The sequence below is a fragment of the Tursiops truncatus genome, chromosome 20 (assembly GCF_011762595.2).
Source record: "Tursiops truncatus isolate mTurTru1 chromosome 20, mTurTru1.mat.Y, whole genome shotgun sequence".
In the NCBI taxonomy this organism is placed as follows: domain Eukaryota; kingdom Metazoa; phylum Chordata; class Mammalia; order Artiodactyla; family Delphinidae; genus Tursiops; species Tursiops truncatus.
Genome location: NC_047053.1, coordinates 54,921,208 through 54,935,127, shown reverse-complemented (window position 1 = coordinate 54,935,127; position 13,920 = coordinate 54,921,208). Strand labels below are relative to the sequence as shown.

The window sequence follows — 13,920 nt, the reverse complement described above, 5'->3', positions numbered from 1 at the left end:
TATATGTATAACTGAATTACTTTGCCATACACCTGAAACTAACACGACACTGTAAATCAACTCTACTCCAATATAAAATAAAAATTAAATTAGAAAAAAAGAAATCCAATCAGTACGTCTTGATTGTTCTGAAACCCACATTGGCCCCCAACCAACACCTAAACTGATCTCCTTGTTCTAAACCACACTCCTTCTAACATTTTTTACTACACACTCTGGAACTTTTATTTGTATTATTTCCTTCCTTTTCATCATTTTTGAAAACAAGAGCTGTGCGTGTTTTGCTGTCTAAGCCTAGTTGATCATTTCCTATTGTGTTTTTATTTAATTTACTCCATAGAAAACATTGTGATAATGTTTTAAGGCCAATGCATGATGTCAAAGTCTAAGCTGAGAAAAGAAACAGAGTGACGTCATGAACTTTATCAGCTGGAATAAAACGGGTTGATTGTCGTGTGCAGCTTAACACCGGTTATTAATAACAAGGGTAGTCCTTAGAAATGTGTGTACAACTCCTTTCACACGTGCCTAATAATTCTAGAGAGATTATTCCAAAGGGGGAAAAATTACCTTCATCATTGGGCTTCCAAAAAAATAAGCAGATGTGGATTAATGTAATTGCTTAATCAACAACATTCAGCCCAAAGTATCCAAGTGTGTAGAATTAATCATCTTATTGTAAGATTCATTAAAAAGTAATGGGCACAGTGAGAATGTTGCACAGCTGGGAATAATTTTGTTCCATTAAAAATAAAAATAAATACACCTTGGAAAACCCTATTTTGACAATATTTTGCTCCATGCCTTGTCTTAGAAACAAGGATCTTGTTCACTCATGCAGTGCTTAATACCATCATCATTTTTCCAGTAAAGTGTGTGAACGACAAGCATCACAGCCACAATCCATTGCAATAGCACCCCTTCCCCTGAAACAGCCTCTTAACCCTGGTTCATGATCAGTAAAAGCAAGAAAGTCTTTATTGCTCTTCTCTCTATAGGGATTATGTTTTCAGTAAACTAGTTTATTGTTTCTAGAACCCAAAATCCAGTTCGCAGTTTATGAATTGAAAGCTTGAAAACTATGTATTGAACTTATTTTCCAAGTACAATTAAATGGTTAAAAATGAAGTACTATTCACTGGGGGGGGGGAAAAGGAAGGAAATTAGCAATATTAGAAGGGGGTCAGTTGTTATATCCTTTGACATTTAAATAATCCTTATTAAACAACCATTAACTCTAGCTTCCTGAAGACAATCAAGTATGAAATCATTCCTTGTGGAATGTCTTCTGGTGTTTCCAAAAATTCATCATCGTTTGGGGGTATGCGGGATAGTTGCAATCCAACATGAAATTGACAAAGACATCTGACTGTTCTAACAAATTACCTAGAGGAAATGCTTCTGTTTTATTCTCTCTTTGCTACACATGGTCATGGTCAATGGTCACTGAGTTTGAGGATCATTGGGTATTGCTAGTCATTAGATTTGATCCCCTTGAGGACTATAGTTTTAAAGAGGAGAGTTGACATTAATGTGACCACTGATGATGACTTCCAAACTAGATCTTTAAACCCGAATACATTACTGACTTTGGTTATCTACATGTGATACCTGAGGTAATAATGGTAATAACAACAAAAATTAATAAGCTTAGTTAAAATGTAGGCACCAGTTTCAACCACTTGCCTTTACCCCTATTTTCTTTCCATTTACGACTTTTAAAAAATTCTCCTCTTTTGTCCCTAATAATTCATCTCATACCCGTAGTTTACATACCTCATTCGGCAAGACTAAAGCTTGGAATGAAGCCAAGGACCATCGTTTGTTCCTTAAACATTTCCCTTGAGCATTTCCCCCACCTCTGCCAAGTGGTTTATCAAATATTCTTCCAACATGAAAGAGGACAAAAATTCTCCTGCTAAGGAAATAACATTTTTCCACATTGTTACATTATTAATGAGTCTAGAAAGTTCATTTGAATTGTACGGCAGCGGTCTCCAGTTCTAATTAGAATCACCTGAGATGCTTTCGAAACACATTTTCCTGGGACCCCTCCCAGACCTACAGCTTCAGGAGCTCCAAGGGTAGACCAGCAACTCTGGATGTGTCTCCTTGGTCTCAGGTAATTCTGAGAAGGCCCCAAGTTTGGAAACCACTGACTTTTGGAGCTAGCTTTATTCTATACTCATGGCCTTCCACTTACCAATATTTTACCACATGGAAAAGATACTGATGGTCTGTTTCTTCATCTTTCACTTCCAATAATTTCTGTATATACCTTAAAATGACAGACACAAAACTGAAGATAAAACAAGCATTTTTCAGCATTGCTGCACACCCTGGTGGAGATAGTTAAGGAAATCCTTATCTGTGATTTCCTGCCCCAAACCCATACTGTCTCCTTGGTAGGGTGTGTTCAATATTACACAAGCCTGAGCTGATTCTCAAGCTACTGATAAGGAAGCCATTTTATATTTAAACTGCTGACTTCGCCATGAAAATGAACAGTCGTCCAATATACATGTCATTTTTTGATTCCTTGTAAAATGGCTAATAATAGAAAACTTTAATGAGTGTAAAGTTTGTTCAAGAATTTACATCATTTATGTGAATCTTGGGCCATAAAAACTTGGGGAAACAATCTGTTTCTGTAGAGTTAAAATGCTAAGACTCCACAATTTTTTTCAAGAGAAAAATCAACGTTTTAGTCAATCATATAGTGTCATTTGATCACCTTCTTTTGATACTGAATATCTGAAAACAAATGCTGTATTTCTAAAAGTAAATTCTGTGTGCTTACCAGAAATGAGGACCCAATATTATAGCATGTTCTATAATTTATTCATAAAATATGTGTGTTTGTTGGAGTGAAATGGAATCAGATTGAAGTTTTCAGGACATATTTGTTAAATTGATGTTTTCTTGTGTTGAGATGAAAGAACCTTTGTCAGGGATTTCTATTCCATTAATTTAATGTTTCATATACGTGAATTCAAGTTCCATCTGTGTAGATGGAGACTTTGTGTTATTCAGAGTTACTGCCTTTATAACAAGCAGGATATTCATCATCCCATATCATGAACATGTTTTAATTATGATCTAATTAAGTGCATGTTTCCAGCACTTTGTGGTTTATAAAATGTTTTCATATCTATCTTATTTCCTTGATTGCAATGTTCACCTTTTATTCACATTTTAATATTTCTCAAATATTAGGATTAATCTCAAAATCGATATGCTTCGTTAGCGTGAAAAAGGTGCTCTTTACTCAAAAGTTTTCTACAAGCCTTATCATAACCCACGACATGTTAAAGTCAAGGAGACAGGGTATGATTTCCCTTGATTCTGGAGACAATTCTGTAGAGTCGACCGGGTTTCTATTCTCCTCACTTAAGCAACAAGGAAATTACGCCAGAATGAGAATTTGTTAAAGTGCACCTCCCCATGGACTGTTTGCTTGCTAAAGTGATTATATGCCAACATGTACACTTCTTTTAGCAACAGAAAGATATTCAGTCTGTCTCAGCACAAGGACATACAGGCAAAAGGACAGAGGGGTGCGCAGTACGGTTTTCTCCAGCAAGACTTTCCAAGAGGAAATCTAATATGCTTAGTTTCAAGTATCCCTTACACAAAGACAGTCACGTGGTAAGCATCTCTGCTGGGCATGTGGCTCGGGCAGAGCAAACTCCATCCTTTCCATTTCTTTGTTTGCTGAAGAATGCTACCTACCTAATACCCCGTGATAATCTTTGGCCCGTGAAACCTGCCAAGCTCTGCCTGTTTCTCTCAACTTGGTGGTGACAGCTTCCAGCTGGACACCTGATCAATCATCCCTGTCACTGGCCTCCGTGTCTAGGGCGTGATTGCTTTTGTTTGCTTGTTTTCTTAGCTTTGCTCCGCAGCTTTATTGGCAGGCTTCCTTGCTTGTCCATTAAAAGCCAAATGTGAAAGTAGCAAACTCCGCCATCTGGGAAAAAGGGAGTGGGTCTGGCACATCTCACCGGCCTTGATTTTATCAAAGCTCCTGGAGGTTACAGGTATTTTTTTCACGGCAGACGTGTTGTGGCTGCATGTGGTAGTGATGAAGGAGGAGGGGGTGGTTTTTAGGGGTTTTTTTCCTTCCTCATCGCTTTATAATTTTAGCGCGGCTCAAATAATAAGATAAAATGTAAGACATCTTTGAGAAGCTTCCTTCTGTAACAAAATTTTTATCTACTTTGACCGTTCAAAATGAGCGCTTGAATCCCCAAGACAAGTGACTGCGAACAAGGCTTTTACAAAATGTTAGGAGCTTTCTTCGGCTCCTGGAAGGAAAGTATCACAGTTTATATTTATTTTTTCAGTGACATAAAACACTTCTCCATTTAGTCTTTCTTTTCAAAGCTTCAAAATGAGTCGTTTAACAGCAAGCAGGATCTAGAAGAACGTATCAGTTGGTACTCGGTGAAAATTATATGTAAACACAGCTATCTGTTCCTCAAACACATAGAATTTTACATTTTTAGGGCACCTTGAACAAGGGGTCCTGAAGAAGGCATTCCCACACACACCTCTCGTGCACGTCTCTTACAGTCTCATCTGTTTATATGTCAAACCAAGTTACCAACTAAAGGATGTTTCATTTCTCCAGTCCTTCTCCAGCACTCTACATGATTTGATTTCTGTAGGAGCAAAGGACAAACACCCATGTCTACACAGTACTCTTTTCATTTTGAAGGCTGAAAATGACATGCCATGTGAAAATAAGGAAATCAGAAAACAGCATTTATCACGTTGCACGAGTTTACCAATCATTGCAGGGCAGATATCCATGGCGAGGGACCCAGTCCCTATGGAATCACTCTGAAGTAACAATATTCTCTATCCACCTAAATCCAATCCCCAAAATAGTGTTTTAAAATGTAGGAGGGGCAAGTATAAACCCATAAAATCTCTACATTCCAGAGAGACAAACAGAACATCCCAGGAAACACATGTCTTGGTATTGCTTCTAAGTGGTACATGTAATAGCTGTGTTGTGAAGAGGGACATTGCTGAGTGATGAAACCAGCCCAGACTGTGTCCTTTCTCTGATAACTGAAAAAAAGAAAGAAAAATGAACACTGAATCATAGGCATATGCTCGATTCTCCTCAGAGCTAGGTCAGCCTTTGAAAAAAAGAGTACTAAGCAAAGCTGCTAGAATTTCTACATTCCCCCCTCCCCAGTCACCACCACCATTTAAAAAATGTGATTCTTTTTCAGAGTTACTTCACTCTGGAACTTAAGTCCATTCAATGTAATGCTGCTATTACTTACATCATTGAGTGTATGGGTGTGAGGGAGGAGCGGCAGGTGTGCAGGTGATGAACTACCAAAATGATTAAACCGTTTGATTATTTGACAAGAGCAGGTTGCCAGTAGATTATGGCTGGAGGACATTATATCAATAGTAATACAAGGGGATGTGTTATGTTGCAATAAAAATTGGACATTTCTGAACCTATTTTTTTCTATGATAGACGCTTCGTTTACGTAAGTATAGGAGGGATATTTTCATCATTGCTATAAGAAATTGTATTTTTTTTCTTCACATGTTCCTATAGCCACCAGAATTTTCATCTAATAGGACCCGGAAATGAGATTTAAAAATATAACAAGATCATAGTTTCTTAATGTAAAATTTATACTCAAGTGGGTGGCAATAAGAGTCAATAATTTTGAGTAAGATAGTACCATAATCAGAGACGGTGGCACAGCACGTAGACAGAAGGAAGTATGGTTAATGGTGGCACAGATCTATAGAAGTCTGGGCATAGCACAAATTTTTTTAGGAACAAAGACCCGTGCAATGACCCGTGCACGAGATTTGCTCTGTGGCAGTGATAACATAATGGGATCTATCTTCCAAAACTAGCTAAGACTTATCCTAAGTGAAGCACATTATTACTGAAATTCCCTCCGGTTTCTTAGAGAAAGACTATATGAGTTTGCAGCCTCTTTCTCTAAACACATTTAGATTTTATTTTGTTTTAAAACATGACTTTCCTCTCGAAGTTCTCAGCCAGCCAAATCTGTGCTTTATCTTCTTGCTTTGGTATAATGCCTGTACAAGGCCTCTCAAAATAGTTTCCTGTCTGGCTTGTTTAAAACATACCTCTTCACTGTCTGAGATGAGCTGAAGGGAGGATATGAAGTCAACAAGTATAAGGCGAAAATAAATAACCGTCCAGTTCAAACAAACCCCTTTGCTCAGTCAATAGTTTCTGGTCCCTGTTCAGCTGTAACCAACCAAGTTCCTTACATATCTCATTATCACACTTCTTTATGGCTAACCCTTCAAAGATGATCTTGTTTTGAAGTTCTAAACATCGTGCATGCTAAAATGACTCAGGTATTATCATGTATTGATGATTCACGAGGTCCTTCTGGAAGATGTAAACTCAGGCGTCTAATCAATAAAATAATTTTGAGTCTTTGAACTGGTTCCAGGACAATTTTTCTTGGCAGTTTTTTGGCTTCCTGAATTATACTGACCCAAACCATGAATAATGATCTAAAATTGCACAATATACAGAAACCAGCTGTTCCAGAGGAACAAGAGGGTGATGTCATGGGGCCATTTCTAATCTCGATTTAATGTCCTGCCAGTACTGATGTCACTGGCTTGGTAACACATTGGCAGACTCCAATTTGTTAAGGATGAGTAGGTTCGAGAAGGAAATCGTATCATTGAAGGGAAAGAGACTTCTCATTTGTTCTGAATTGGGGATGGACTAACAAGAAACTGCAAGAGCTGACAGTGGGATGGCTGGTATATACTCCACTGCAATGATATACGTATTAGAGTTCACAAATGTGTCCCTGTCCTGTTTGCATTTGCCAAGAAACAAAGTTCCTAATCTTCTAAAAAGGAAGATCTTGCCTAAGTTTTCATGGGAATAAAATACAATTGCACCAAAAGAAGATGGCAAGGAGTAGTCTTTGCGTAAGTGCCCAGAAGAAAATCTGGGAGTCAAACTGAATGAGTTTGTAAGATAGACTACAATGTGTAAACTACAAGTTAAGTATATCTTAGCTATCTTAGGAACTAAGGTAATCGTCCATCTGCACTCAGCCCTGACAGATTTATCCTTTTTCCGGTCCCACAACAAAAATAACAACTAAATAATACAAAGAAGTTTGAGAGAATTCAGAGGAGTACAACAAAAATGATTAAAGGGTTAGATTATCATTTCTGGGATTAAAATGTTAAGATACTTGGGGCATTGTTAGGGAAAAGAGTAGTAAAGGAACATGAATACCAACATACAGGATTCTTTCCTATAGAAATTATTGTCTATACACTAAAAAACGCTGCAGCTATAAGGAGTTAGCATAGAAAACAAAAATTAATGGTCTTTTTTTTTTTTTTTTAAGTACACAGGCCTCTCACTGTTGTGGCCTCTCCCTTTGCAGAGCACAGGCTCCGGATGCACAGGCTCAGCGGCCATGGCTCACGGGCCCAGCCGCTCCGCAGCAATGTGGGATCTTCCCAGACCAGGGCACGAACCCGTGTCCCCTGCATCAGCAGGCGGACTCTCAACCACTGCGCCGCCAGGGAAGCCCTATTGGTCTTTTTTAAGGCAGGGTTTTTATCTGAATTACTGGTGTACAGAAAATTGTATTGATAATCTACTTAAAACTGTGTCAGAGGTCTCAATTTTTAAATCTGTGTGAATGAAGTTCAGCTTCTTTATGATTTAGGGGCTTCTGTAATGAATTTTTGAAGTACATTTAATTGATAGACTAGATATGTTAAAGTGCATATTTGCTATGTGATTAAAGTAAGGTAACTTACAGAAGCCGATGTCAATTATAACTGTACTGAAATAATAAAATGACACAGCTGGCAACTGTGAGTTTTTAAGTACACCTCAGACGTGCACAAAAGCATTACTAATTTAAAATTAGCTCATGCATTGTATATTTTCTTTTAAAGTATCACATAAAATTTTTAATTTAAATTGTTCCCTGTATTTTTAAGTGCAAAAAGTTCACACTTGTACAATTACATAATTTAAGTTTAATGTTAGTTTAAGATAACGTTGTTTTCCACTAGGGCTCAGTGAAGAGAAAGAATTTGCAGGTCTGAGGAAACAGACAAAGAAACAGATTCTATCCACACATCTCAAACGTTTGGGGGGAAAACATTAAATTTTATTAGTAATTATAGAATTTCCCCCCAATAAATCATATTCATATGAACTTTGGAGAGTAGAAATTGAAGGGCTTAAAACATTTTATTATGAAACCATAGAACAAAAACATATCTAGAGTGTGTACTTTATGAGATTAAGGAGAATTGCTAAACAATTGTAAACTAATACGGAGACCCAGAGGGGATAGTCAAGGAAAGAAAGCTTTCTTAATTGCAGCCTAGTTAAGCAATTTAATTAGAATGGCTGCTTTTAAAATAAGTGCAATTTTGCCAAAGGGAAGTGTGTTTTCTGGTGATAGATAGGAACATTGATGAGTCCCAGCCAGGGTACCATTACAAAGACAAAAGGTCACTGGGCTCTCCTGACAACAAGCACATGTTTTCCATTGGATGCCTCCCCGATGGAGAATTTTCTTGCCACTCATTAGAATTTATTGACACATAATTCCCCTGCAAAAGAGATTGTGGAAAATGTAGTCTTACATAATTGTTCTCTTCTTTCTTTCTACGAAGGCCTGAGTGAATGGCGTATCACAGTGGCCATTTTGGGGGTGAAGATGACGTTGGGGGGGGGAGGAGAGACGGGGAGTGAGACTGCAAAACGTCCACTTCCCATCCTGAGGCACACACAGACCTTTAAATGCTTCACTTATCTCATATTGTAAACTCCAACTGGAGGAGAAATATTCACCAGACAGGTCATAAATCATGCCCACAGACAGGTGCAATAAATACCAATGTCAAAAAGTTACAAAGTAAAATTATATTGTTTTGACAAGGCTTCCAGATGCGCTGACAACAGGGCAAGTAAATGGTCTCTTTTCTGAGAGTCCGTATTACTGGTCCATGGGCGGGAAGAAAGACCCCAAGCCATCCTAAGAACAGTATCCCAGAATTTTAACGCTTGTCACCCTTACCATAATCAGATGACTAGTTAAGATTCCTCTGTCTATAGAGAGAAGTCATCACATGTTAAAGTGTTATCTGTGGAAAAAGCATTTAACATGGGAATTCCCTGGCCGTCCACTGGTTAGGACTCAGCGTTTTCACTGCTAAGGGCCCAGGTTTGATCCCTGGTCAGGGAACTAAACTCGCACAAACCGTGCAGTGCGGCCAAAAAAAAAAAAACCATTTAACACAAAATCAGGTACCACAGGGAAGATATTTGATACGTACACAATGCTCATCATGGAGAAATTGCTTATAAATCAAATTGTTTTGAATTATATATATGAATACACACACATATATATTTAAATATATTAAATATTTACTATTTAATGAAATCACCCAGTGATCCTTTTGTAATAGTTCTTTTTTTTAATCTTTGGTGTAAATCTGGATTTCAACATTCTTAAATGAAAATACTTTACTATGAATTGTGTTGTTTCTTCTACAAAACAGTTTGACTAATTAAATTTAACTTCAAATAAGTTACTGCATTCTAGTATTCTTAATAGAGGTATTAGCTATAATAGGGATTTTATTAAAACGACAGACATTACATAGTTTTACATGTTAATACATATGAACACAAAAGGATGCCAGACTCTCTCTTCTTTTGGTATTTGTTTCTTTCTCAGTCAAATTTGCAATGAAAAAAAAAAGTTAATTATTTAGCAATTGACTGAAATTTTATTTATGGTCATGCTATAGACATATCCAGCTATTGGAAATGTATTCAGGGTTATACCTAATCAACCAACAAGTTCAACTTCCTTAAATACTTTCATCTGAAATAAAGAAAGAATTGGGGTAAATTTATCAGAACTTTGAGTAATAGTAATAACAGTTTAAACTATATGTCCCGGTGCATGGAAATGTTGAGCTTGTTCCTCAATGATTCAATTGTACAGCTAGTTCTGTTTTAATAACAATTTCTATTTGTTAGATCAATTTGTCTAAATCGATCCTACTATTCAGATATTTACTACAAGTCAGGCGGTGCTGAATTCAACAATTGCCCAAATGCATAATAACTGAGTTCCACATTTGTATTAGACCTGAAGAAAATGAAGAGTAAGTAAGACATCATCTTAGAAAGTTTTACTCAGATACCTTTAGATTGACAGGGAATCTTACTTCCATCTCCTAATCCCCTTGACACCTTAGAATCATACGAGACTGAGATTGGAAGTTTCAAAACTTCCAACTTCTGACCGTTTCAAAGAGTCAACTCAAAGTCATTTATGTAATCCCTCAAGAAATGACTCCACAATGGTAATTCAGCTATTTATCCCTAGGTTAAAATGTTACTTTTTCTCACTCTCTTTTAGGAAGGAAACAAATCAGGAACATATTTCTTAATAGGCTTGATATTCCAAAGGGAGGTGTCGGTTATATAATTTTGTATTTATTCCTTGGGGTTTGGGTGAATTGCATACCTCTACCGAAAAATGAGTTATTTTGCTGAGTTGTGTTGGTGAGTTAGAATGATGACCTAGGGAAGCACAAGTCAGGAGTGGAAGGCCTGGTAGCAGCATCCTGTAAACCAGGCCAATGGTGTTGCCCTAGAAAGGAATGCGCTGCCACAAATGAAGGCACCTGGAGGTCAAAGGTCATGGTATGTAATTAGCACAGGCCATTTAAGGAAGAATAAGAAAATAATGTTTTACAAGCTGGTAGAAAGAGAAGCAAATAATCATTTAAATGTTCCAATCGTGAGTTCCGTCAGTGTGTGTGGTTTATTTTATAAGCAACTTTCTTTATTAGTAAAGAAGAGGTAAGGCAATACTGAAAAACAGTACTCATTGGGACCTTGCAATGTGTACTCCCTGGCCCTCTCTTCGAGCTCGCCTGTATGGGGTTTGTTTCCAGCGCTTCGTTTATTTTTTCTCTTACTCTAAAACTCATTCTGGCATTGGAGAGATGATAAGTGGAATAAAATAAAATAAGGAAATCTCTTTAGACTATGGGAGATATTTTTGGCCAGTTTCTGGAAGGAAAGGTGCACTGGATTCTGGTTTATAAAAGTGAGGCTTTCACAAAGGAAGCTGGAAAGTTTTTCTCTGGGCAGCCCAGCCACCTAATGCTTAAGTGACCCATTAATGTCACTCGTGGGACTATCTAGTTGCCCATTTCATTTAAAATAAATGAAATGAATTTTAGTATTGCAACTGACTTATTGTTTTGTATAGGAACTGACTTCTGTGTAAGCAGAGGTGACTTAAAGGTCATGGCAAGAGAATGTTATGCCTCCAGTGCACATTTATAATTGCATTTATTGCTTTCTACACAGAAAAATAGACACATTAAATTAAACCTTTCTCTTTTTTTATTGTCATTAAGATATTGGGGCAGTGAAACTTCCCTACATATATGTAAACTGAAAGTAAAATATGGCAACTAAGCTATTAAAGACACTTATCTACTTACAGCGGATTGCTGAGTACAAGTACTATCATTCCCTTGGTCAACCTATAGTTGTTTCTATTCCAGGGGCAAGTTAAATTTTATCGTTTTAGTTTGAAACATATCTTTTGGGCATCATTATCAGTTGATAAAAAATACTGATGATGGAAGAATATCTTACTGGTAAGGATGCCATGAGTTTGTCAAGATGTAAATCTGAGAACTGGTTTCCATTCTTTGTTTCCTATAGTGGGCAGTAAAAAGAACAAATTAATGGAGTGAAACATGATCTCTTGCCTGCTAAATTCCAAGGAACCAATGTGATATTTAATTACTTACAGATATTGAGGCTTTTTTCACTAATCTTTATTTTGTCTCTATTTTTTCTCATTATTCATTCAGTTTTTTTGTTTCGTTCTGTTTTTAAGTTAGAACTTGCATGAAGACAATATATAATCATAGGACCTGAGGGCATAATACAGAAGAGTCACTTATAAGGGACATTCTTTGCACTGGGTCACAGCATTCCTATCATGGATACAAATAAATCACCAAACGTCTGACAGTGGGTTGTGCTTAAATTGACTCTAATCTGAGATTGAATTCTTATTTCATTTAATATTTTATTTTCATTGGAATTCCTGAGTATATGCTGAATGATGTAATTGGATGTTTTTATTTTAATTTCCTAACATCTAAAATTGAATAGAAGATGCACATATTTCATGTCCATGTCTTAAAGAACTTAATTTGAGCTGCACTAACTACAATGTAATAAACTTAATTGTGGCTTTACTGTATTTGTTCTTGTTAATTAATTCCACAAGATCCCTGCCACTCTCTTAAGTTTTAACTTCATACGAGAAGAGGAATAAATTCAGAAAACTGACCATACAACTGATTAGGACCACACAAATTGTCCATTAATTATTCTGTAAATACTTCAAATAGTAAGTCTGTTTTCTCCAGCAAGATAGTAAACTCCTCGAGGACAAGAATTATAAACTTCTAAAATTCCTAGCCATGTCTACAGTCAAAACTGAATCTATCACAGTATTTATTAATATTTTTAACTTAGTAGTTAAGGCTTAGTGTCTCAGTAGTGGAAAATCCCCAAAAGAAGAAGGAAACATGAGTGTGGAATCCAATACCATATGCTTCTTCAGACACTATAAAATATGCCAGATCTCGATAAATTCAATAGGTTTTTTCTTTTGTGTCTAGAAATAAATTTAAACAGCTTTGCTCCAATTTTAATAATCATTGCTTCATTATAAAAGCAATGTATATTCTTTGAGAAAAAATTTAAATAAAAACATATAGCAAGAAAAATGAAAATTATCTGCACATGCAACACCAGATAAATAGGCCAATTAATCTGTGTATATTCATCTATATGTAATTAGTAGATTTTATAAATGGTCACTCTCATTGGATATGTAGTTCTTTAAAATTTTTATTGGGGAATAATTGATTTATAATGTTGTGTTAGTTTCAGCTGTACAGCAAAGTGAATGTGTTACACAAATACATATAACCACTCTTTTAGAGGGATATGTAGTTTTAGTATCTTGCTCTGTTCACATACATGAATTCATTGATAATTTTCTCAGTTAATTAAATAGTCTATAAAATATTTTAAGTGGATTTATCTTCTATAGTAAATGAATATGATCATTATTTAGTATAAAAATTATATATAGTTTTTACTTTTAATACTACTATTTCAATAAGGAATAAAGTGTCGTAACTACAAAAGACGTTATCTGTGCTTTTCTGATCTTCCATTTTGGTAAAATTCAAGAAGTAGGATAACTCAAAATGATGATCATTTTTATTAGCTTGGGTACGTTATACAAATTGTTTTAAGTGATATCTATTTCGGAAGACCTTAATAAGTAAAGTATACGTCTTTGATGATCTTCTCTTCCCTTTACTGTTCCACGTATTCACATAGCCTAATCATTATCTTCTGCTATTTAATACCAAAGAAATGTCTGCAAGGGATCTTTCTTAGCTAATTCTTGCCCTCTGCAGTTTTTTCTTTTGTTTGTTTTTTTTTTTTTTTTAAGATTTAATCATCTAGAACACCAGGTCCCTACAGAGAACTTGAACATTTGCTTTTAATCAAAAGACAAAGTTTATATTAAATTCAGTAAACAAAATCAGGGACTTGTATAAATAACAATTTGCGCATATCATTTTCATTTTTGCTAACACTTTTGACTCTGGTATTGATCTTTCGCCAGGTTGTGAAACTCAGAGGGCAAAGTGCAGAGTTCAAAAGTGGCTATTTGCCTCAAGGTTTATTGAAAATAAAACATCAACGGAAGTCCGCTGAAGTAATTTGAGGAAACTTTTTTTCCCCTTTTAGGAAGGATATCATTA

The 13,920-nt window shown here is 36.1% G+C and overlaps 1 long non-coding RNA gene across 1 annotated transcript; it reads right to left on the bottom strand.

Moving 5' to 3' along the window:
* Nucleotides 1–2,235: 2,235 nt before the first annotated feature.
* Nucleotides 2,236–11,761, bottom strand: LOC141277404 (uncharacterized). Its single transcript, XR_012328768.1, has 3 exons — nucleotides 11,714–11,761; nucleotides 10,566–10,725; nucleotides 2,236–2,278 (listed from the first exon to the last, which is right to left on the bottom strand). It is a non-coding gene; the product is annotated as an uncharacterized lncRNA (long non-coding RNA).
* Between the last annotated feature and the right edge of the window lie 2,159 nt (nucleotides 11,762–13,920).